Genomic DNA, 27,690 nt, shown 5'->3' on the forward strand with positions numbered 1-27,690 from the left:
TGATCACAATCAAAAGTGTATTTTTCTTACTTTGCAAAATATGTAATTTAATTATTCTTTTTTTTTAAAAAAAAGCATGGTACAAAGGGAAGGCAACAGAACATACAAATAAAATATTCACAGATTTAAACACACAAATAGTCACAGATTCAAGGTGTGTGAAGTACCAAACTAAGACAAGACAAATCCAACAAGCCCATTCAAAAACATAGCACAAAATAGAAATCAATATAATTTATTAATTTTGTTTATCGTATAAGGATTAAGTTGGAATAAAATTAAATATGAACTGCATACTATCAGTATGGTTGTATGAATATCTGCTAAATAATTACATTTTGCATTCTTTTCCATCTTCTCTATATGTTACATTTGATAAATATAGCATCTGATCATTTATGCAGAATAGTTATTCAGATAATCTGATAATGGAAAGCTTTGATCTGCATTCATAAATGTTTTTTAGTTACATACTGCAATGCTTTTCAATGGAGGAGAGCCAAACCATCTGGGGTATATTACTTGGAAGATTGTTTCTCTCTATATTACAGCTAAAATCAGTCATAGTACTACTCTTAATAGGAACAAGAATCTATTTTCTTGACTTCCAGTACACTGTTCTGTTCAATAATATTCTCAGGTTTGCCGGGCTTGGTGGCTCAGTCTGTAATCCCGCGCCTTTGGGAGGCTGAGGTGAGTGGATTGCCTGAGCCCGCGGGTTCGAGACCTGCCTGGGCAACTTGGCGAGACCTCATCTCTACAATAAATCAAAAAAATTAACCGGGCATGGTAGCGCGCACCTGTAGTTCCAGCTACTTGGAAGGCTGAGGCGGAAGGATTGCCGGAGCCCAGCAGGTTGAGGCTGCGGTGGCTGGGAGCGGCCACTGCACTCCAGTCTGGGTGACAGTGAGACTCCAACTCAAAAAAAAAAAAAAAAATCTCAGGTTTTATGTAGAGAATCAGTAGGGAGTTTATATGATCCTTACGACCACAGTAAAGCTCATTTAATCAAGAAAAAAAAAAAAGCTTAAAATTAGCCTTAGCTATAAGGTTAACCTGGAATTGAAAACAGACTAAGGCTGGTATTCAGTGCTGAAACACATAATTAATAAAGTTAAATCTTTTCCTACACACAGGCCAACCTTTCATAAAGAATCTTTTAAAAAGTATTATTATTTAACTTTTAACAACCAGCAACTGTGCAAGTATTACAGGTAAAGAATTTGGTGGAAATTCATAAAAGGCTGGTAATTGGCAATAGCAGCCTTCCTGAGATACAAGAAAAGTGAAGAGTCAAAGTTGGGTTCCAGCTTCAGAGAATGGCTAGGTCCTGGTGCATTTATTAAAGTACATAACCAGTTACCGTATTGGACTGATGACGTTCAAAATCTTGGAAGATATTCTAGAGTCTTGAAGTAGAGAATAGGCTTGGCCAACCCAATGTCTGGAGATGTGTATTCTTGAGCAGTCCCACATGTTTCCTGCAGCAGTTGTAATTTGTTAATAATGACTCTGTTTCTAACTTTTACAGTTCTTTAGACAACAAAACCAAAAATAATTGTAGCTTTAAATCTAGGCAGTAAAGCATATGATATTTAAAAAAAAAACCCTAGTAGAGGTTGGGAAGATGGCAACCAAGTCAGACTATGCGAATCTCCATGTGAGTAAGTGTATGGAAAATTTTGTGTACGTGCTGGTGAGTAAGTGGGCATGTGAGTGGTTGACTGAGTGACGGCTAAGGAGCTGGTGGCCAGGGCTCTCCAGGTGCAGTGGTTAGTGCCACGGCTGCTGGGTTTGGACCCTAGTGATTCCTGGGACACAAAAGCCAAGCGCCATTTTCTTTTTCTTTCTTTTTTTTTAATCAACAAACCCTCCCTGGGAAGAAAATGCTGGAAGAGACTGTCTAAGTGGGGGCACAACAGCTGGTACTGCAGATTCTCTGCTTCATCCCTGGCTCTTCCCAGGCTGCAGAAGCTGAGCGCCATTATTATTATTATTATTTTTAATGGACAAAAGCGACGGGGAGAATATATTGCCCCAGACTCTCCCTCACCAGTGGGCAGGAGAGAGACTGCTGACTCCTGGCTTTACCTCACCACTTTAGTGCCTGGCAGGGCACTGGAAGCAGGGGCTGAGGAGGGAGTCCAGAAACAAGGTCCCATGGAAGAGGACAACAGAAGCACCCTACTACCATCTGGAAGGTGGGGCAGGAAAGTGCTTCCACTCACTCACCATGGAACAACAGACCTGATCTCTGTGACCAGCGGATCAACGACTCAGGGATTGATTGTGACCCAGAGGGAATATCCTGAAAGCATAAACTTCGGAGGGACTTGATGAGTGCTGAGTTCCAGGCACCCCACCCGCTACCCTGATCCAGCCGTGTGACAACGGGTGTGTCCAGAAAAGGATAAGGAAGGACTCCAAAGAGATCAGTGGTGAGTTGAGGGCTGACCCAAACTCCCTCCGCCCCAGCAATCCTCTGAATGTCAGACCCACACAGCTGGGCCATGATTGAGAGGGACAAACCCAGGCAGAGACTGGAAGTCAGTCACAATAAAACTCCATTCCAGGATAGGCCATGCTGGGGCACCCCTGGCGGTACATACCTGGGGAAGAGACAATCCCACACCTCCTCACCAGAGGAAATCTCCCTGACCATATGAGAGTGGGAGGGGGGGACAGCAGTCCCATCCACCTCTGCTGACCCTCCTCCTTCCCTGCTTCATACACTGAGAGGAGAGTGAAAGAGGTGACTCTGCAGGAAAGACCTGATTAGAGGAACAATTACAGAGCCTACACAAGAGGGCAGGGTTTTTTTTTTAATTTTCAATTTTTAAAAAAAGTAAAAGAAATTTGATTGTTTGTTAGTTCATCTATTTCTAAAAAACATTTTTCCTTTGTGCATGAATGTGCATTTGAGGGTTTGATCTGCTCCCCCAAGTATTTTTTCTTTTTCTGTTTCTTTCTTCTTTGATTTGTCATTTTCTGTTTATGTGTGTATGTGAATGACTGAGTGTTCATCTTTCAATTGTGTTGTTGCTGTTGGTTTGTTTTTGCTCTTTTGTTCTTCTGGTTTTTTTAATTTTCATTTGTTATAGTTTAAGGTGTGTGTCAATATATGTGTTAGGGTTCAACCTGAATTACATTTTTCCCCCTATAGTCTCTCTGTTTTTCTTCTATTTTGCTTTATGCTAGGCATGCATGTGTGTTTAATTTTCTTGGTTTTTTGCTACTTCTTTTGTTTCACTTTGTTATTATTCCAGCTAGTTGTGTATTGTATGTGTATGTCTATGTGTGTGTCTTCAATTGTTTTTTGCATTGGTTTCTGCTTTACATCATCATATAGAGTGGTGGTGGGGAGTGGGTCTCAGGAAACACATACCACTCTAAGTGAACATTGTAATTTGCAAGTAATTTCTGAATCCTAGTTCCCCATCACCTCCTTTATTCAAATTTCAAAAACTACAAAAGACAGCAAAGCTTCCCATACACCATCCTATCTCAAAATATAACAAATCCAGAGTGAGGATCAGCGAAGAATAGAAGACTAAGCAAAAATCAGAAGGGAAAACCTCTCCCACTGATGCTGAATAGCAGAACTAACAAGAAAAACAAGAGATCTGTCACAAATGAGGAAAAACCAAAGGAAGACCTCAGGCAATTTCAAGTGTACCAAAGACAAAACTCCTGAAAAATCAGACCTTTGTGCCCAAACAATGGAAGTCACCAACAACTGACCCCAGAATACTACAGGGATTAGGGAATGGATGGAAAGAGTGAATAAGAATAAAGAAAGACATGATACAACACTGAAATAACTTGTAACAGAGATTTTGGAAATAAAAAAAATTCTTCCAGGAAATAAATAGCAAGATGACAAGCATGGAAAGCAGAATTAATCTAGCTGAAGAAAAAAATTTCAGAATTTGAAGACCAGAACATGGAATTAACCCATCCGTAAAAAACATAGAAAGAAGACTCAGAAAGAAAGAACAAAGCCTACAAGAGATGTGCAGTTATATCAAGAGGCCGAACCTATGCCTGATTGGTATCCCAGAGGAAGAGAGGGAAATGGAGAACAACTTGGAGCAAGTATTCCAGGAGGTAATCCAAGAAAACTCTCCCCATCTCACCAGAGATGTGACCAGTCAAGCACAAGAGATACAGAGAACCCCCACAAGACATCAAATGAGAACACCAACCCCTAGACACATAGTAATTTGCCTACACAAAGTAGATACAAAAGAAAAAATCCTAAAGGCAGCAAGAGAGAAAGGTGAGACTACCTATTGGGGAAAACAAAACAGAATAGCAGCAGATTTATTGGCAGAAACTCTACAAGCAAGAAGGGACTGGAGCCTTATATTCAAAATCCTCAAAGATAAACAATTTCAACCAAGAATTTCCTATCCAGTCAAACTCAGTTTCATCAGTGATGGAGAATTAAAATCCTTCCGAGATATCCAAACCCCAAGAGATTATGCAGCTTCAAGACCAGCTCTATAGGAGACACTTAGAAAGGTATTAAGCAGAGAAGAAAGAAAGAAAAGAATGACCACACACTTCACAAGAGAACAGCAAAGCACAGGATCAACAGAGAATACAGAGCAAAGAGAAACTTAAAAACACACATACATTAATCCCAAAGCCAAAAGAAAATAAGCAAAGAAAAAACTGTATAAGTGCCTCATGACAGCAGTAAACAATCGCATTACAATAATCAGCCTGAATGTGAATGGACTAGATGCACTCCTGAAAAGACACAGAATGACAAACTGGATAAGAAACCATGACCCAATTATTTGCTGCATCCAGGAGACTCATATCACTATAAGGGATGCACACAGACTCAAAGTTAAAGAATAGAAAATGAGTTTTGAGGCAAATGGATCACAAAAGAAGGCAAGAGTTGCAATATTAATATCAAACAAAACAACCTTTAAGCTATCAAAAATTTAAAAAGGTGCAAAAGGACACTACATAATGATAAAAGTTCAATCCATCAACAATAAATATCCATCCTAAATATATATGCACCCAACACAGGAGCACCAACATTTATAAAGCAGCTACTTAGTAAACTTAAAAAAAGATATTGTCTCTAACACTATTATAGCAGGGGACTTGAATACCCCACTAACAGCCCTAGATAGATCATCAAGGCAAAAAATCAACAAGGAGATCCAGAACCTAAACTTAACATTCAACCAAATGGACTTAATAGATATCTACAGATTATTTAACCCAACAACCACAGAATATACATTCTACTCATCATCACATAGAATGTACTCCAAGATCGATCACCTCCTTGGCCATAAATCAAGCATAAACAAATTCCTTAAGGTTGAAATCTTGCCATGCACACTCTCAGACCACAATGGAATAAAAATAAATATCAGCACCAACACAATTTCCCCAAAGCCCACAAAAACATGGAGACTAAACATCATGATGCTGAACAACTACTGGGTCAACAATGAAATCAAACCAGAAATTAAAAGATACATGAAAATGAAGAAACATCTTATCAAAACCTCTGGGATGCCATGAAAGCAGTTTTAAGAGAGGAATTTATATCTCTATGAGCACACATCAAGAAAATGGAAAGATCACAAATGGAGAGCCTAACAAATCACCTAAGGGAGCTGGGAAGAGAGGACCACCAAAACCCTATCTTTAGCAGAAGAATTCAAATTATCAAAATACAAGACCAAATATAGGACATAGAAGACAAAAATATTATAGAAAACATCAACAAAACAAAAAGGTCATTCTTTGAAAGAATTAACAAGATTGATGGACCCCTAGCCAGAATGACCAAGAAAAAGAGAAAACCCCAAATAAACACAATCAGAAATACAAAAGATCAAATCACAACTGACCCTGAAGAAATACAAAAGATGATCAGAGATTACTATGTACACCTATATGGTAACAAACTTGATAACCTAAATGAAATGCAGGACTTACTGACATCACACAACCCCCCATGTTGAAACAAGAATACATTGAGACATTAAATAGACCAATAACAACCCAGGAAATTGATTCTGTCATACAAAAACTACCTACAAAAAAGGCCCTGGGTCAGATGGCTTTCCAGCAGAATTCTACAAAATGTACAAGGAGGATCTGATACCAATCCTTTTGAAAGTATTCCAGGCAATTGAGAAAGAATGAATTCTCCCCAAATCATTTTCCAAAGCTAACATCACACTGATACCCAAACCGGATAAAGATCCAACAAAGAAAGAGAACTACAGGCCAATATCCCTTATGAACATAGATGCAAAAATACTAAACAGGATTCTAGCAAATAAGATTCAAAAATTTATCTCAAAAAATCATCCACCATGACCAAGTAGGCTTCATCCCCAGGATGCAGGGCTGGTTGAACATTCACAAGACCATAAATGTAATTAAATACTTCAAGAGATGTAAAAACGAGAACCACATGATTATATCATTAGATGCAGAGAAAACTTTTGATAAAATCCAGCATTCCTTCTTTTTTTTCTTTTTTTGAGTTGGAGTCTCACTTTGTTACCCAGACTGGAGTGCAGTGGCCACTCCCAGGCACCGCAGCCTCAACCTGCTGGGCTCCAGCGATCCTTCCGCCTCAGCCTTCCAAGTAGCTGGAACTACAGGCACACGCTCAGCATTCCTTCTTGATAAAAAACCCTCAAACATCTAGGTATAGAAGGAACATACCTCAAAATATTAAGTGCCATCTAACATAAACCCACAGCTAACATATTACTAAATGGACAGAAACTGGAAACATTTCCCCTAAAAACTCGAACAAACAAGGCTGCCCAGTCTCACCCCTGTTGTTAAACATTGTGTTGGAAGTTCTAGCTAGGGCAATTAGGCAAGAGAAGGAAATCTGGGGCATCCAAATAGGAAAAGAGGAAGTCAAGTTATCCCTCCTTGCTGTTGATATGACTTTATACCTTGAAAATCCAAGAGAATCTGTCAAAAACCTGCTTGCACTGATAAGGGACTTTGACAAAGTCTCAGGGTACAAAATAAATGTGCAAAAGACAGTTGCATCCCTATACACCAACAACAAGCAGGAAGAGATCCAAATAAAAAGCACAATCTCATTCATAATAGCCACCAAAAAAATGAAATACCATGGCATCTTCCTAACCAGAGAAGTGAAAGACCTTTACAATGAGAACTACAAAACACTGCTCAAAGAAATGCAAGAAGACACAAATGAAAAAATATTCCATGCTCATGGATAAGAAGAATCAACATTGTTAAAATGTCCAACTACAGATTCAATGCAATACCCATTAAGTTACCAACATCATTCTTCTCAGACCTGGAAATGACAATACAGAAATTCATATGGAAACATAAACAACCATGAATAGTCAAAACAATCCTTAACAAAGGAAACAAAGCAGGAGGTATCCCACTTCCAGACTTCAAACTTTACTACAAGGCTACAGTAATCAAAACAGCCTGTATTGGCACAAAAACAGGCATACAGACCAATGGAACAGGATAGAGATTCTAGAAGCAAAGCCTCAATTTTTCAACCAATTCATCTTTGACAAAGCCTCCAGAAACAACAACCACTGGGAAGAGGAGAATCTATTCAGTAAATGGTGCTGGAAAACTGGCTGATAACATGCAGAAGATTGAAACAGGACCCCTACCTATCACTATACACAAAAAGTAACTCTAAATGGATCAAAGAACTAAACGTAAAACCTCAAACTATAAGAATCATAGGAAATGCAGGAGACACCCTTATGGAAATTGGAACTGGCAACCAATTCCTACTCAGAACCGTAAATGCCCATATAAGAAATAAGATAGACAAGTGGGACTTCCTCAAACTAACGAACTTGTGCAAAGCAAAAGAAACCACCAAAAAAGCAGGGAGACAACCCACAGAATACAAAAAAAATATTTGCCAACTATATATCTGACAAGGGCCTAACATATGGGATCTACAAGGAACTCAAACGTGCCAAAAGGAAAAACACAAACAGCCCATTAAAAAATGGGCAAAAGACATGAATAGACACTTCTCAAAAGAGATATGGGCAGCCAATAGACACATTACAAAGTGCTCAACCTCATTCATCATCAGAGAAATACAAATCAAAACCACACTGAGATACCACCTAACCCCAGTAAGAATGGCCATCGTTAATAAAACAAACAAGAACAGATGCTGGAGAGGATATGGAGTAAAAGGAAAACTTCTACACTGCTGGTGGAAATGTAAACTAGTGCAACTTCTTTGAAAGACAGAGTGACGATTTCTGAAAGACCTAGAAATTGACTTTCCATATGACCCAGCAATTCTCCTATTAGGATTATACCTGGAGGAACTCAAATCATTCTACAAAAAAGATACCTGCACACTTATATTTGTTGCAGCTCTATTCACAATAGAAAAACATGGCACCAATCTTGGTGCCCATCAAAGTTGGACTGGATAAAGAAAATGTGGTACATATACACAATGGAATATTATGCAACCATAAAGAAGCACAAACATATGGACTTTGCAGCAACTTGGGTGGATTTAGAGTCGATCATACTCAGTGATCTATCACAAAAACAAAGAACAGAGTACCATATGTTCTCACTCATAAGTGAACCTTGAACAATTATAATACTGTAAGAAAGTGATTGGCAGTAGTGGGAAACTGTCACTGGAAGGAGGGGTGGGATTGGCAGTTGAGGGAAACTGCTAGGGGAAGGAGGGGCATACCTCATCAACTAGGGTACCTGCATAATCAACGTTTGTTTACCTAGCCCTGAATTGCACCTCACAAATTTATAATAATAAAAAAACCCTGACCCTTGGGCCAGTTTATGACTTGAAGCATGTTTGATTATCCTTATTTTAATATACATAATAGCAAGTGTTAGTGTTGGCCCATAAAATTATAGTGGTGTTGAAACTGTTAAGTTTTAAAAAGAATTATTTGATTCAATGTTCAGGAAAGAAAATAACATCTCATATTTTGATCTATATTTCCCAAAGGAAGAGAAGAGACAAGGAATGTAATGTTACAATAACAGATAAGTTTATACTCCTGAACAGATAATTAGAACATCTATCTATAAAACAAATTTGGGTCCAAAAAATCGCCAAGCTCAGAAAAATCCAGAGGTTGAAATAGAAAAGAGGACTTGGAGAATTATAACACTTGCTAGAACAAGTTGAGTGGGTACCCATAATATACTTTTTCTGGTAGGAATGAACATTCTTATTCCTCTTTTTCAACTTTTTCCTCCTCCTCCTCCTCTGCCTCCTCCTTTTCCTCCTCCTCCTAAGGGATCGAGAAGTGCCTCATCTGAATGATGAAATTTGGAGAAATAATCAGGTCTCTTGTTTCTGCTCTTGGGTGAAAAAACCAGTTAAATTCTGGGAGCTGGCGCTAGAAATCCCAACTGTGACTGCAAGTTGAAGGCAGTCAGATTTACTAGCATTACAGGAAACATTTTGATCCTTACCTGATTCCTGTGCAGATTTCTCAGTTGGTTCAAAATCTGTAAGAAGAAGATAGGCAGATTTGTAACTTTGCACACCTGAAAAATGTCCTACGTAGATAGGTGCCAGAGGCCCCAGTAAATCTTCCAGGCTCCCATCATCATATAGTTACACTAGTCCTGGGAGGTAGTCTGGTGCTTCAGAGCTTGGGTTTTGGAATCTCATTCCCTAGGTTTGAGTGCTGTCTTCACCTTTGTCAAGCCACTTAACTGCCTTAGGCCTCAATTTCCTCATCTGCAAAATGGAAAGCATAAATATTATTGCCAAGTAACTAGGTAATAAAGATAAGCAGTTTTATAGCATTTTTATTATTTTCCTTTAATACTCTTGGTTATTAAATGCTATATCATATATTTGGGGAATAGAGCAAGTGCAGTATTTCTAAAATGTCTTTTTTTCTTTCTAACAGATATCAAAGTTCTGCTGTTAGATACGTGAAATTATATCATTCACATCTGACAGGTCTGCCACAAGTTATATTATCCATCCCATTCCCTTACAAGTGCTGTTAAAAATTATCAGAAACTTAGTGGTTTCCAACAACACAAAGTTATTATCTCATTGTAAGTTCTACAGGTCAGACATCTAAACTGAGTTTCACTGGGCTAAAATCAAGGAGTTTATAGGGTTGAATTTTATTTCTGGAGTATCTAGGGAAGAATCTATTTCCTTTTCTTCTCCAGCTTCCAGACACTGCCTGCATTCTTTGCTTATACCCGCTGATCATCATCAAAGTCACACATCCCTCTGAGTCTTCTGTCTCCCTCTTCCACTTTTAAGGACACTTGTAGAGGCCAGGCACAGTGGCTCACATCTATAATCCCTGCACTTTGGGAAGCCGAGGTGAGAGGATTGCCTGAGCCCACGGATTCGAGACAAGCCTGGGTAACTTGGCGAGACCTCATCTCTACAATAAATAAAAAAATTAGCCGGCCGTGGTGGCGTGTGCCTGTGGTCCCAGCTACTTGGAAGGCTGAGGAGGAAGGATCACCTCAGCTCAGCAGGTCGAAACTGCAATGGCCGTGAGTGTGCCACTGCACTCCATCCTGGGCAATAGAGTGAGACTCCGATTCAAAACAAAGTTAAAACAAAAAAAGAAAGAATACTTGTGACTGTATTAGACCTATGTGGATAATCTAGGATAATCTTCCCATCTCAAAATACTTAACTTGGCTACATCTGAAAATCCCCTTTTCCATGTAACCTAACAAATCACAGGATCAGAAAAATCAGGTTGTAGACATCTTTGGGGGATAATTATTCTGCCACTCACAACAGGCAAAGAAACTGAGGTCCAGGGAAGCTAAGCGACATTCAAATGGCCAGAAACTTAGTGCATAGTTGGGACTAAAGTTCATGTCTTTTTCTTTCTTTTTAACAATTTTATTGATACTTAATATTTGTACATATTTATGAAGCACATGTGATATTTTGTTACATGCATTGAATGTACAATAAAAAAGTCAGGATATTTAGGCTATTCCTCCCTTGAATATTTATTATTTATCTGTGTTGGGAACACTTTAAGTCCTCTCTTCTAGTGATTTCAAAATATGCAATATAGTATATTGTTAACTATATTCAGCTTACTCTACTATCAAATATTAGAACTTATTCCTTGTATTTAACTGCATGTTTGTATGAATTAACCAACCTCTCTTTGTACCTCCCACACACCCTCCCCTGTCTCTGATATCTCTCATTCTACTCTCTACCTTCACGAAGTCAACTTTTTTAGTTTTCACAAACAAACATGCAGTGTCTGTCTTTCTGTATCTGGTCTATTACACTTAACATAATGACCTTCAATTCCATCCATTTTTGCTGCAAATGACAGGATTTTATTTATTACCTTTACTGTCCAAATAGTATTTCATATATATATATATGTACACACACACACACACACACACACACACACACAGTGTTTTATTGATCCATTCATTCATTGATGGACACTTAGGTTGACTCCATGTTTTTGTTATCGTGAATAGTGCTGCAATAAACATAGGGGTGTAGGTATATTTTGAGATAATTTATTTTCCTTTAGATAAATACCTAGTATTTATACCTTTTGAGAAATCTCCATACTGTTTTCCATAGTGGCTGCACTAATTTACATTCCCACCAACAGTGTATAAGAATTCAATGTTTATATACCTAACCCTGAAATGTACCCCACATCTTTATAATAAAAATTAAAAATAAATAAAATAAAATAATTCCCTATTTTCCACATCTTCATCAGCACATAAGCATCTGTTTTGTTTTGTTCTGTTTTTCATAACAGCCATTTTAGAGTAAAAAGATATCTCATTGTGTTTTGATTTGTATTTCCCTAATGATGAGTAATGTTGAACATTTCTTCATGTATCTGTTGGCCATTTTTATATTTTCTTTAAAGAAATGTGTATTCATGTCCTTTGCCCATTTTTAAATGAAATTCTTTGGGGTTTTTTGTTTTGTGTTGGTTTGTTTTACACATGAGGTGTTTGAGTTCTCTGTATATTCTAGATATTAGTTCCTTGTCAGATGAATAGTTTACAAGTATTTTCTTCCATTCAGCAAGTTGACTCTTCACTTTGTTGTTTCATTTGCTGTGCAGAAGCTTTTAAATTAAATGTAGTTCCATTTGTTTATTTCATATCTGTGTTTTGGGGTTCTTAGCTATAATATATTTTCCTAGACCAATGTCCAGAAATGTTTTCTCGATGTTTTCTTCTAGTAGTTACATAGTTTTGGTTTTACATTTAAGTCTTTAATCCATTGTGAGTTGATTATTTTAGTATGACAAGAGCTAGGGGTTTAGTTTCATTCTTCTTCATGTGTCTATCCAACTTTCCCAGAACCATTTATTGAAGAGGAATTCCTTTCCTCAATGTATGTTCTGGGTACCTTTGTCAAAAATCAGTAGATTGTAAATCTGTAAATTTATTTCTAGGTTCCCTATTCTGTTCCATTTGTCTACGTGTGTGCTTTTACCAATCCCATGCTATTGAAGTCAGATAGTGTGAACCCTCCCGCTTTGTTGCTTTTGCTCATGATTGCTTTAGCTGTTCCGTTTCTTTTTTTGATTCCATGTGAATTTTAGAATTTTTAAAATATTTCTGTAAAAAATGACACTGCTATTTTGATAGAGATTGGATCGAATCTGTAGTTTGCTTTAAGGAGTATAATAATTTTAATGATATTAATTTTTTCAATCCATGAGCATGGGATGTCTATCCATTTGTTTGTGTCCTCTTCAGTTTCTTTCATCAGTGTTGTGTAGTTTTTCTCATATAAGACTTACTTCCTTGGTGAAATTTATTCCTAAGTATGTTTTGTGGCTATTGTAAGTAAGATTGCATTCTTGATTTTTTTCTCAGCTAATTCATTATTGATGTATAGAAACACTACTGAATCTCATATGCTGATTTTATATTCTGCAAAGTTACTAAATTTATTTATCATATCTAAGAGTTTTTTGGTGTAGTCTCTAGGGTTTTCTTAATGTAAGATCGCATCATCTGCAAAGAGGGACAATTTGACTCTAGGTTGATCAAGGATATTGGTCCGTAGTTTTCATTTATTGTTGCATTCATGTGTGGTTTTGGTATCAGGATAATTCTGTCCTCATAGAATGAGTTAGGTAGAATTCCCTTCTTTTCAATTTTTTAGAATAATTTGAGAAAAATTGCTGCTAGTTTTTCTTTGAAAGTCTGGTAGAGTTTGGTAGTAATGCCATCCAGTCCTAGACTTTTCTTTGTTGTGAGACTTTTTACTACTGATTCAATCTCATTACTCGTTATTAATCTGGTCATGCTTTCTATTTCTTTCTGATTCTATCATAGTAAGTTGTATGTGTCCTGGAATTTATCCATTTCGTCTAGGCTTTCCAGCTTTATAGCATTTAGGTGTTCATAATAGTCTCTAATGATGTTTTTCTGTGGTATCAGTTAGAATGTCTCCTTTTTCATTTCTAATTTTGTTTAAGTCTCCTTTCTTCTTTTCTTGGTTAGTCCATCAAATAGTTTATATATTTTGTTTATTTTTCCAACAAACCAACTTTTCATTTTATTGATTTTTTTTTTTTTTTGAGTTGGAGTCTCACTCTGTCCGCCCAGCCTGGAGTGCAATGGCATGCTCCCGGCCACCACAGCCTCAACCTGCTGGGCTCCGGTGATCCTTCCGCCTCATCCTTCCAAGTAGCTGGAACTACAGGCACATGCTACCACGCCAGGCTAATTTTTGATTTTTATTGTAGAGACGAGGTCTCACCAAGTTGCCCGCGTGGGTCTCAAAAGCGCAGGCTCAGGCAATCCACTTGCCTCGGTCTCCCAAAGTGCTGGGATTACAGGCTGAGCCACCAAGCCCGGCCATTTTATTGACATTTTAAATAATTTTTTAGTCTCTATTTCATTTAGTTTTGTTCTGATTTTTATTATTTCTTTCTTTCTGCTAATTTTTGGTTTGGTTTATTCTTACTTTTCTAGTTCCTGGAGGTTTATCATTAGATTGTTTGAAATATTTCTATGTTTTTGATGTAGATGTTTATTACTATAAATTTCCCTTTTAACCATGCTATTGCTGTATTCCACAGGTTTTGGCATGCTATGTTTAGATTTTCATTAGTTTCAGGAATTTTTTTTTATTTCCTCCTTAGTTTCTTACTTGACTTAATGGTCATTCAGGAACATACTGTTTAATTTCTATATATTGGCACATTTTTCAAATTTCCTCTTAATATTAATTTTTAGTTTTATTCCATTGTGGCCAATATGATTTTGTTGCTTTACAATTTGTTGAAGCTTGTTTTGTGTCCTTACATGTGCTGGTGAGAAGAATGTGTATTTTGTAGCTGTTGGATGTAGTGTTCTGTAAATGTCTGTGAGGTGCATTTAGCCTAATGTGCAAGTAAAATCCATTGTTAGATCGTTGTTAATTTTTTTGTCTAGATGATCTGTTTAATGTTATAGTGAGGTGTTGAAATTCCTAACTATTGTTGTAATGAAGTCCATTACTCCCTTTAAATCTAACAATACTTGTTTTATATATCTGGGTGCTTTGGTGTTGGGTGCATATAGGTTTAGAATTATTATATCCTTTTGCCTATTCTATACCTTTATCATCATATAATGACAGTTTTTTGTCTCTTCAACTGATTTGGACTTAAAGTCTGTTTTATCTGATCTAAGTATGGCTACTCTTACTTGCTTTTGGCTTCTGTTTGCATGGAATATTTTTTTCCATTCCTTTGCTTTTAGTCTATATATGTGTTTACAGATGAGATGAGTTTCCTGTAGGCAGTATATAGTTTGTCATTTTAAAAAAATCCATTCAGTCATTCTGTATATTTTAAGTAGAGATTTTAATCTATTTACATTCAAGTTTATTATTAATATGTGAGATTCCTGATGTTTTATTAATTGATTTTTATATATTCTTTTATTCTTTCTTTTTTATTGTTTATTATTATGATTTGTTTTCTGTAGTGGTAATATTTGATTACTTTCTCTTCCTTATTTGTGTGTTTGCTCTACCACTGGTTTTTAAACTTTTGTGTGTTTTCATGATGGTACATATCACCTTCATGATGTGTAGGACTCCCTTAAGCATTTCTCATAGGGCTAATCTAGTGGTGAATTCCCTCAGGTTTGCTTGTCTGGGAAATATTGTACTTCTTCATTTATGAAGAATAACTTTGCTAGGGATAGTATCCTTGGCTGACAGTTTATTTTCTTTCAGTTCTTTAAATATATCATCCCATTCTCTCCTGGTCTGTAAGACTTCTGAGAAATCTGCTGTTAGTCTGATGGGATTTCCCTTATAAGTGTCTACACATTTCTCATGTTGCTTTTAGAATTTTCTTTTTGTCTTTGACTTTTGACATTTTGATTATGATGTGCCCTGAAGAAGACCTTTCTGAATTATACTTACTTGGGGATCTCTAAGCTTCCTGTATCTAGATGTCTAAATATCTTTCTAGACTTGAAAAGTTTTCAGCTATTATTTTATGAAACTAGGTTTCTGTCTCTTTGGTTTTTCTCTTCACCTTCTGGGACACCAATAATTTAAATATTTGGTCACTTTATAGTGTCCCATATGTCATTTAGGCTTTGTTTATTCTTTTTTATTCTTTATTTTTGTCTGACTGGATTATTTCAAAAGTCTTGTCTTCTGGTTCTGAAGTTTTTTCTTCTGACTGATTTCATCTGTTGTTGAAGCTCTCGAATATATTTTTCATTTTATTCAATGAATACTTCTATTCCAGAATGACTGTCTGGTTCTTTTGTTATGATATCTATCTCTTTGGTAAATCTCTCCTTAATTTTCTGAATTGTTTTTCTGATTTCTTTGCATTGCTTATCTATGTTTTCTTGTGTCTCACAGAACTTCTTTAATATCTTTATTTTGAATTATTTTTCAGGCATATCATAAATTTCTTTCTTATTGGAATCTGTTGCTGCAAAATTCTTGTGTTTTGTTAGATATGTCAAATTTTGTTGCTTTTTTAATGTTTCTTGTGTCCTTACATTGATATGTGTGTATCTGGTATAATATGTGCTTTTTTCAATTTTTTTGGATTTGTTTTTGTAGGGGAGGATTTTTTTTTTGGAGATGTATCTATGGTGTTCGCTGGTTCTTTGGTTTTGATTCTGGCTACATGCAGTAGTATAAGCTCCATATAATTTATTTGGCTGTAAATAGTATCAGTGGTGTTTGTTATTTCCTTAGTGTGTGGTTGTTAGTGGAGGCTGTGGTGAAGTTTTGCTTGGGACAGGGATGATAGGTGGAACTGTCCTCAGACCCCAGTGGTCACAGTAGCAGGTTAAGCATGCTTACCCTCAGGCTCTGGGGCAATGTACACTGGCACCATTGTTTGTGGATCCAGGTGGGCTTATTATTGTGCCTCCAGGGTGCTTGCTTTTGTGCAGGCAGTGGCAACAATTGCTGGATCAGGAGGGCATGCCTTCAGGCCCCTGGGCAGTGTATGAGGAATGACTGATGGCAGTAGCAGTGGCAGAACAACCTTCTGGGTTCCAAGAAGTTTGTGTTGATGTTGGCAGTTCTTCATTGGGCTGACCAGGTCAGGCTTCATACCTGTAGGTCGTGCATGCAGCTGTGGCGGTAGTAGCAGGTTGTAGGAATTCACCCTCAGATCCCTGGGAGAAGTGCTCAGGTGTCAAGTTTGGTGGATTGGGCAGAATGGTCCCCAGGCTCCCTGGATGGTGTGCTTGAACACTGGGGAAAGGGATCAGAGTCAGGCTTGGTGGGCCTGTGTTTAGGACCACTGATGGGCTGTGGTGAGCAGGATTGGAGTGATCTCCCAGCCTCCAGCAGAATTCTTGGGTAAGAGTGGCAGTGGCTACACTGTGGCCTTTTTTCTGGGGTGAGCAGGGTTGCTTTCAGTGACAGTGGCCATTGGCAGGTGTCTAGGAAGCACACGCACCACCTCTAGGTGGTGATTGCAGGCAGGGAAGCCTGTCTTCAGGGCACTTGTAAATGAATGCATTGCAACCCTTTTGCTTTGGAGGTTGGCAGGGCTGCTGCCAGTGAGGCATGCTTTAGCACCAAGGAACAGCAGCCTGTAATGATGGCAACTGTTGTCAGGAGGGTATGTTCTCAGGGAATGTATAAATGCATGGCAGTCCTCCTTCTGGGAGCTGTGGGCTCACTGTCAATGGTTTGTGTTTTGATCTTGGTGACAGCAGCCGGCAATGGCAGTGGCTTCAGACAAGGATGTCAATGGGGCTCCAGGTATGTAGAGTTGCAGGAACTATTGAGTCCCCAGACAAGATGCAAGCTGGTAGGGGCTGAGTTCTCAAAATGTTGCCTTGCTTTAGCTGCTTACAACTCAGGGAATGTGTGAGACTCAGAATGAACACCCTCTTTGGAGCAATGGCATGGTGCAATCTCCAAGGAGTTCCCTATTTAGTCTCAGGGACCTCGAGAGTCAAGAGGTTTTCTTGTGGCTAGAATGGCAAGAGTTTGTGGTGAAAATATGGTCTGCCTAGGGTTTGCACTTACCCTTTCTCTGCACTGGACAGCTTCTCTGGGCTCCCAGCTAATCCCAGCAGGCTGCCTCACTACACTCTTCTTTCTTGCCTTAGATGTTTCCTGTCACTTCTCTGTTGAACTCCAATGTTCTCTCTTAGATAATCTATTCAAAATTTGACTACTTATGTGCCATTTTGGTTCTGTTAGTCAGCCATCTTGAAGCCCCCATTCCTACACATTTCTTATTTTCTAGGTCTGCTCTTTTTAGTAGGCTTGACTGTAAAAATAATCTCAAATAACTGTTTAGTAAATTGAGAACTGCAGTCAACATGGGGTTTATGCTATTGTATACTGCTTTGATCCTTTCTTAGGGTTAATGAAAAGAACTCAGGATGTTAGAAAGGGTGTATGTTTTAGCTACAGGAAGGATTTGGTAGATACATGCTACTAATTCAAGTACAAAAGGTCATAGGCTAGAGAAAAAGTGGTTATAACATAAAATCTAAGCTTTTCTAAGGTTATTAGAATATGCAAATCTAGTAATTGAAGAAACAGGGTTATCAAACTTAGAAGGTTAAGGGAGCAGACTCAAATGAGCTATAATGTCAACAAATTCATAATTCCTGTGTTTAGAAGACTGCCACTTGTCCTTTGAAATGCTTTTCTTTGTTTGAGAAATTGAGAATACTATTTCTGTTTTCATGCAATTGAGAGAAAATTTTGTCAAGAATTCAAATAAAACACAGAGCAAGGTCTACATTCTGTGGGGCTTGCAGTCTAAATTAACACAAAAACAAGAGAAAATGAGGGAAAAATTAAATGAAATTATTGTGTGATAATAGCTATAATCACAATTGGTTCTGAGAGAGAGGGGATCACTGGACTAAAGTGATCAGAAAAGCTAGAGGTAGAGTTAAATCTGGCTACTGAGTAAGAAATACAAGTTTAAAAAATATTCACACCCTTTGACCTAAATTAGTAAATTTACTAATAAGAATCCAGTCAAAGGAACTAAAAATGTGGCAAAATACATCTTAGTGAACCTTATAACTGAAACATCCTAAATGTCTCTCAAATAGAGAAATGGTTAAATAAATCATGGTAAAGGAAAACATGGGAATAATATATGACTATTCAAATGATGTTTTTGAAGAATTACTCATGATTTAAAAATGCTTATGTTATATTGTTAAGCCAATAAAAAGGATAATACAAAGTTTTATACTATATTTATAAAGATTTATTATTTCAACAGAGAATCTTTAAACGTCAATAAAATTCATTATTTTTTCTTGTAGAAAAAGAGTAAGACAGACACTTGCCTTAGAGACCTGACAGTTACAGCAGAGATTGTCTTATTCCCAAGAAGGCACATTCAGCAGTGGTTGGCTACCTCAGTCCTTCTATTTTCTCCCTAGGACTCCTTAAATCTAAAAATCCCTGTAGGAAAATACCTTAGGAAAGAGTCTTGTAACTACCTACCCCATGGAATAGAAGGTTTATCTTATCTAGGATAATGTGTATGAAGGCAGGAAAAATATCAAACAGGTGAAAATACACTAGACTATAAAATGAGTGCCAGCTGAGATTCTGGAGAACTAACATCTATTGCTTAAATGACCATGGGAAAGATGGAAGAAGACGGAGGTTGTAGAGGGTATGTACAAAGGTGGAGAGGAAGGTTACTGAGAGCCTGATGTGAATGAGATAGCATTATCAGTCTGGTGTTTGAATCATTTTCTGAGATCAGTCTGAAGGTATTCTTGGTTCTGGCTCAGACAGGTATAAAAGCAGCCTAGGACCCAACAATTGTGTTCCTAGGTATCTTTACCCAAGAGAAATGAAAAAAAAAAGTCTACATAAAACCTCTGTCATAGTAGCATTATTCATAAAATCCAAAAAGTATGATTCAGCAATAGAAAGAAGTAACAACACGTGCTACAGCACAGATGACAAGGATTACATTTTCAGTATGGCTACTCTTTGACTTATTTTCCAAGCCTCCAACTAGTAGTTGGTCTTACACTTGTGTGTTATGGTCATTGTTCCTTGGTGAGGTCAATGATTCTGACAGGATGTGTATTTTTTACTCTATAGTATATAAATTTACACAGCACCATATCAGACTGGAAAAAAGTATCATGTGTTGTTATGGTTTTGACAGGTAAACATTTGTGAAGAGTTCCTTGAGCCTAGATCGGTTCATTCCACAAGGCTTCCAGTAAAACAGATAAAAAACTAAAGGAAAATAATCGTGTTACAGAGTAGATTATAATTCAGTAATTAAAAAAATTAAGCCCCCATGATCAAAATACATTTAAAGATCAGGTAACTCAAAACACTATGTGCTGATAGCCTCCCAAGAAACTATTTTGTGAGATATAGAAAAGACTGCTTTGTTTCAAACATTTCTTATTTCCTATCTAGTCATAACTAAAGATCTCAGTTTTGCATGTTCCCTGGGAGCCGCTTCCCACACATCACTTAGCTGATCTTATGGTTCCCTTTCCCACCCACCTCACTCACTGCATGGGCTTTCCTTACTACTTTTTTATGCCTCCCTTCTGTTCCTTCACAAAGCCCACATTTTATTGCTTTCTCTGCTAAAGGCTTAATGCTGCTTTTGTCCCAGCCAATTACCAAAGAAGCAAGTCAACTGGGGATGTGAAAGACAGGGGACACAAAGATTTTTTCCTAAGCCTTTCTCTAACCCCCTGACTAGTTTTACCAGTAATAGCCTCCTTGAAAATCCCTGCTCTCCCTTCCTTCTTTATGAACCAGTTAGAATAGCATGTGTTTGCCTTTTTAGTACTATCTTGTCACAGACTGAAACAACAAAAAGCATTTTAAGGAGGTCCATTTAGAGAGTAGTCATCAAAAAAAGATCCATTTAAATTCACTCGTACTATTCTCAAACTCAGCTTGGGTTGAGAATCTCTCTGAAGCTTATTAACAGTACAAAATCTTGGGCTCCCCGAATTAAAATCTGTAGAGTGGTGCCCTGCCCTGGTGTCTGATTTTTTCAGTGGGTCCCAGGTAAATTTGATAGTCCATGGACAGACATTTGGAAACTCACTGGTGCCTGCTTCCTAGATTCCCTCTCCAATACTGTGGTGGTAGAAAAGAAAGTCCTGATTAGCAATGCTTTTGTGTGCTGATACTCCTCTAAGTCAGACAGATAATTGAGAGTTCATTTATAAACTTTTGGAAATTATCATAATAGAGAACAAAAGGTCTCAAGCAAGAAAAGAAGATGAGATTCTTGTCTAAGAGATTTGTTTGTATCTTATACAGTTTAACAATGAAAAAAGAAAATGAAAAACACTTTTCAGTGCAATAGCAGAAAGGTCACAGCAACCAGACTGTTGATGAAAACAGGTTGCTATTGTTCTTAGCCAAATTCAGATTGCTTTTACCCTAGAAACACTTATATAATTTTATCTTTATCTCGGCTTTTCTTTGTGTTCAGTGTGCCTTCCCTTTAAGTCATCAGGCAGCACATACTGGGGAAGTGTGCCTGTATGTTACATCTGCATTAGAAACATTGTTCTCATTCTGTACACTTGCCTACTGTTGAAAGATAATTTCCAACAATAAAAATCATTACTCAAACACAGATATAAAATGACCATATGTTAATGCTTTTAAGTCGTTATTAATGAGGGAATCCGGCAGCTTTTACAACAGGTCCTAACAACAGATGCATGTATAGATCTGGATGTTTAAATGAATTTGCAAATGAAGGCAAATTGGCTTTTTTCTTTTTGGTGGGGGGGGACTTCCTTTTCTGGATAGAATTCATTTTCATGTCCACAGACAAGAATCATTTGCACTATTGCCATCAGTTCCTTAAAATGTAGAGTTGTAAAATGACTGAAGAGCAATGAAAGGTTAGAACCAGGTAATCTGGAAGGGTATGCTCTAAACAATGCATAGTTTTCCACTGAAGCACAGATTACTTTTTTCCTATACTACTGAAAAATATATAAGTCCCTTTTGCTATTAACTCCTAAATTGTGTGCTTGACTTTCAAGTCTCTCCTGAACAATGTTTATGCTGTTCCTTTGATTTATCATGTCTCTTTTTTGACTTCCAATTTTTTAAAAAATCCATTTTTGGATAACTTTGATTATAAAATCAATGATTTTGCTAAGTATGGTGGCTCATGTCTGTTATCCCAGCACTTTGGGAGACAGAAGTGACAAGACTGCCTGAGCCCAAGGCTTTGAGACCAGCCTGGGCAACATGGTGAGACCTCATCTCTACAATAAATCGAAAAATTAGCCAGATGTGGTGGTGCGCACCTGTAGTTCCGCAACTTGGAAGGCTGAGGTGGAAGGATTGCCTGAGCGCAGCAGGTCAAGGCTGCAGTAACTTTGAGTGTGCCACTGCACTCTGGCTTGGGCAACAGAGTGAGACTTTCAGAAATTTTGTGAAATAAAAAAGAAAATGAAACTCATCAATAACCCTATCACATCTGGAAAAAAGATACACTAAAACAATTGTTAAATAATTTTTTTTAACTTTAAAAATGTTTTTATTTTAAAATTGTGGGGTACATTTCAGAGTTAGGTATACAAATATTCACTGTGCAGGTACCCTTGGGCTCAAGAAACTCTTCACAAATGTTTACCTGTCAAAACCATAACAACACATGATACTTTTTTCCAGTCTGATATGGTGCTGTGTAAATTTATATACTATAGAGTAAAAAATACACATCCTGTCAGAATCATTGACCTCACCAAGGAACAATGACCATAACACACAAGTGTAAGACCAACTACTAGCTGGAGGCTTGGAAAATAAGTCAAAGAGTAACCATACTGAAAATGCAATCCTTGTCAGAAACACTGAAATGTCTGGTAAATACTTGAACGAGGAAAGTGACATTTAGTCCAAAGTCCTGCTCATCAGGGGTCATCAGTGGACTGCATTAAAAAAAAAGAAAAAAAAATATGAGTTTTGTTATTTCATATCCAGATGCTTACTGCAAATAGAGCAGCCCTTTAAATATTTTTTACAAAATGGACAAATAGAATTAATTAATTTATTTATTACTTTTTTGAATGGCTGCAAATTCCCTCAGAGCCCCGCCTGATCCATTTCTGGGTCTTCAGTTTTCTCGGGTTAAAGATTTATGCTGACTGAACTGGAGAACAAAAAGAACAGGACAAAAGTGGATTTTTCAAGCAGCTCCTGCCATGCCTGAGATAGCCCAGATTCCAGGCACTCCGAGACTATTAAGCATTATGGAACGCTGTAGAGTGTAATTTGAAACACTATAATACAGAGAGAAAGACTAAAATATTAGCAACTCCAGTTCTATTTCCAGTTATATGAATAACTCTGTGATTCTGCTGATGAGGATGTTAACAACAGCAATGGCTGTAATGTATTAAGCTCTTGTACAGGTAGTGCTGTTCCAAGCACTTTTCTTATAGTATTAATATCTTATTTAATACACATAACACTAAAAGTGAGCAATATTACTGTCCCTATCTTATAAGTGAAGAAACCGAGACAAAGAACAGTTAGATTAGGGAATTTTATGTTTCATTTACTTGTTTATAATGGAAGGAATAGAGGAACACCAGTTCTATGTACTACAGTTCTTCTGAGCTCTAAATGCATAGCACTTTCTGAGGTTCTATCATATATTTTAATACAGCATATGAATCCAATAACACATTTCCTGCCTTCTACTAAATTTATCCTAGGAAAATATCACCAGTTGAAATTTATTACTTGACTTGAAATTTATCAATTCTATTTGCACCCTCTACAGAAATTGCACAGTTGCTTATACAGTCTTTGAGGTGTGCCTCTAAAGTAATAAAACTGATTTTCATTTGTGGTCAATGGAAACCCCCTCTTTTCATTTACCGGTCATACTTATAAGGTAGAAGCATGAAATTATTATCCATATGATAAAGGTTAACATTGAGAAAGAGATATGACCTTTTTAATTTTCAGCACAATGGCTCCTTATGGTACCTATACCAATAAATAAATGAATACCACAGAAAGTTACTTCTTCGGTGAGGTCTAAATCCGTGGGTCCTCAGGGCCCTCTTTCTGAGGAGAGTCCTTTGTAATTAAACTGATGTTTTCCAATATTGTCTGTTATTAGAATCACTGCAATGCTCTTGAGTAGTACATTCCAAGATGGAGGAAACATTTTATAATCTGTGCTAACCAGTATGGTAGCAACTAGCTACATGTGGCTATTGAACACTTAAAATGTAACTAGTGCCACAGAGAAACTGGATTTAATTTTAATTAACTTAAATTTTAAAAGCTACAGTGACTTCCTTATTAGACAGTGTAGAATGTTTGCTAAAAATACACATCTCTGGACTCTATACTAGACCTACAGAATCAGACTGATGAATACCTTGTCATTTAAATTTGTATTATTATTTTTTTTAATCTTTTATTTTATTTTTTTGAGTTGGAGTCTCACTCTGTCACCCAGACTGGAGTGCAGTGGCCGCTCCTGGCCACCACAGCCTCGACCTGCTGGGCTCCGGTGATCTTTCTGCCTCAGCCTTCCAAGTAGCTGGAACTACAGGCATGCGCTACCATGCCCGGCTAATTTTTTGATTTTATTGTGGAGATGAAGTCTCGCCAAGTTGCCCAGGCAGGTCTCGAACCCACGGGCTCAGGCAATCCACTCACCTCGGCCTCCCAAAGCGCGGGATTACAGGCTGAGCCACCAAGCCCGGCCTAAATCTGTATTATTAACATTATAATAATCAATGCTGATTGAGCACTCAGTTTATTTAGATGCCTTCAAATTACTATTATCTTTCAAGCCCATAATTCTAGGCAACTTCTGTTTCCAAACATAACACTTCATATAGAATATATTGAGTTATTTAAATGCAGTATATTCTTTTTTTCTTTTTTTTGAGTTGTTTTCTCACTCTGTTGCCCAGGCTGGAGTGCAGAGGCATGTTCCGGTCACCACAGCCTCGACCTGCTGGGCTCAGGTGATCCTCCCATCTCAGCCTTCCAAGCAGTTGGAACTACAGGCATGCACCACCATGCTCGGCTAATTTTTTGATTTATTGTAGAGATGAGGTCTCACCAATTGCCTAGGCTGGTCTTGAACCTGTAGGCTCAGGCAATCCTCTCACCTTGGCCTCTCAAATTGCTTGGATTATAGGCATTAGCCACCATATCCGGCCAAGCATATTCTTTAATTATAGAAATATGAGTTGGGCTCGGTGGCTCAGCCTGTAATCCCACACTTTGGGAGGATGAGGTGAGTGGATTGTCTGAGACCGCGGGTTCGAGACCCATCTGGGCAACTTGGCGAGACCTCATCTCTACAATAAATCAAAAAAAAATCAGGCGGGCATGGTAGCGCGTGCCTGTAATTCCAGCTACTTGAAAGGCTGAGGCAGAAGGATTGCCAGAGCCCAGTGGGTCAAGGCAGCAGTGGCTGGGAGTGGCCACTGCACTGTGGGGGTCCTGCCCCACAAGGGTCGTGAGATTTCCTGAAGGAGAGACGGATAGGCGAAGGATGAAAACATTATACTCGGACACCTGCTTCCTGAACAGATGATGTTTAATGTTAGTTAACACAAAGCTTTTATACTATTTGTAAAGGGGCAAGATAAAGAAAATTCCTTTACATACATATCTTCTAAAAGTTACCATCTAGTGGTCTTAGCAACAAACAAACCAAGATTCCCTATAAACATTCAGACAACAAGTCTTATTCATAAAGCCAACAATGATACTTTCAGTCCAATGTCCCGAATTACAGTCCTTGAAATGTCTCAAGAAAGTTTCCAAGTGTAAAGTTCTTCATGTAGTTCTTCATGTAGTAGTTTTCCTTCCGGGGCTTTATGACCTTTAGAGCTTTGTGATTGCCTTTCTTGTCTAGGTGTCTTCGTTACTTTTCTCTTATCCTGTGGTGTTTATTTCTAAAGAGAACTCAAAAGAAGCTTTTAGTAGTGTTTCCCAGGCACCCAAGGTTGCTTTCTGTCTTTAGCTAAGTTATCATAAAAGTGTCTGATTAGTGTATTATGAGTTCAGTGAAAACCCACTTTATAAATGTTAACTTAGAGTTTTAACTATTGAATTAAGTAAAAACCTTAAAGATAATCTTTATCCTAAGTCAGTGAAAACAGTGTTATAAATCACCTACATAACTCCTATATAAGTATTAGAACTTATAATGAATTCATAATGAACTTACTATAAACTTGTGCTTCTAAAAAACCTTATGTCTAAACACTAAACTACATAATTCTAAATCAAATAAGAAGTGAATATACTTATTTATTACTTAAGCAATATCTAGTAACTTATAACCAAGTGAAAGAAAGCATTCTTGATGTGCTTCAGAGTTTAACCCTTGCGTATGTTAGAAAAGGCCAAGCGGCATAGTGGGAAAATGGAAAAATGAACCATGACATTCTCAGGTTAGCTGTGAGTACTTCGCATAAACATGCCATTTTCTTCTTCCACAACTGCACAGAATTTCTTCAGCCATACCAACAGCAAAGATGAAAGACAGAAGGGCCTCAGCTGCCCGGACTCGCTTTGTGGTCAGGGGTCCTCAGTGCACCTGGACTTTGTCAAGGCTGGCTCCCAACACTGCACTCCAGTCTGGGTGACAGAGTGAAACTCCAACTCAAAAAAATAAAAAATAAAAAATAAATATAAGCAGTATTTTGTTACCAAAATCTACAAGTATGGTATGCTTCCGGCACAGGTCCAGAATTGTTGTATGGCTTTAATAAAGTGTCACATATAAAATTTTGCATTTTCAAAAAAGATAAATTAGAGAGCAATTACTCATTTTGCAAAAGAATTCACCAAAGGGCTACTTTAAATAGCTAGCTTTCCTAAAATGAATTCTAAATAAGATTCAATTAAGAAAAATTCAATTTGCACACAACTCTTCAAGAATACATCTGTTTCCTCAAACCAGCTACACCTGTGGATCATTTGCAAAACCTCTGGAGACTGCAAGAGGTTTCTCCATAAAAGCTATAATGCTAGAATTGAAAGTACCCTATTCTATAGTTTTAAGAGCTAACCTTCAATGTGTAAGAAGAGAATCTATGACTTTTTGTGAATTTTCTTGCCTCAAATGCTAAGTGCTAGTTATGATGTTTAGCTCAATTCATAGCATATCAGAATGAATCCAACCAAATATTCCACTTGAAAGTGCTTTGAAAATAGAAAAAAAAGTAATATTCCGACTTCCAGTGTCTGGTCTGGCATATAGAGTTTAAATGTTGCCACTCCATTTTAACAAGCGAAAGAATGAACAAACTGATAAATCAAAAACTCTTCTTAGATCCCTCAAAGAGACAAGGTAACAGGGAAAACCACTGCCCCCAAATTGGAGAGACAGACAAGCAGATACAGAGAATCATAACTTACCAGAAGAGAAACTCATGAGCAGAAACTTACTCATGTACCAGTGCCTGGGTAGAAAAATCTGAACTTTAATTGATGAATTACTAGAAATGAAGTGTGGACACTTCTGAGAGTTAAAAACTTCAGAAAGATCCAGTCAGAGAGGATCCTCACACAATGGAATTAAGCTAGAAATCAATTACAGAAAAACAGCTGGAAAAGTTCAAAATATTTGGAGATGAAACAATATACTTGTAAAGAAACTAAGTTCAAAGAAGAAATCTCAAGGGAAATTTAAAAATAGTTTGAACTAGATGAAAATGGAAAGAAAATTCATCAGAATTTGTGAGATGTGGCAAAAGCAATGTTTAGAGGAAAATTGATAACATTGCCTGCCTAAATTAGAAAAGAAGAACCATTAAAATCAATAATTAAGCTTCTACCTTAGAAAACTAGAAAGATTACAATTAAGAACTTTTGCTCTGCAACAGATAATGTCAAGAGAATGAGAAATTCTCAGATTGTGAGAAAATATTTGCAAAAAACACATCTAATAAAGGACTGTTATCCAAAATATACAAAGAATCTTTGAAATTAAATTATAAGAAAATGAACAACCCAATTAAAATGTGGGCAAAAGACTTGAACAGACATCTCATTAAAGAGGATACAGATGGCAAGTAAGCATGTGAAAGATGTTCAACATTATATGTCATCATGGAAATACAAATTTAAAAAACAATGAGATACCAGTACATACCTATTAGAATGGACAAAATCCAGAATACTGACAT

This window comes from Carlito syrichta, unplaced genomic scaffold, assembly GCF_000164805.1.
Source record: "Carlito syrichta isolate Samal-C Ts95f unplaced genomic scaffold, Tarsius_syrichta-2.0.1 Scaffold316004, whole genome shotgun sequence".
Lineage (NCBI taxonomy): Eukaryota > Metazoa > Chordata > Mammalia > Primates > Tarsiidae > Carlito > Carlito syrichta.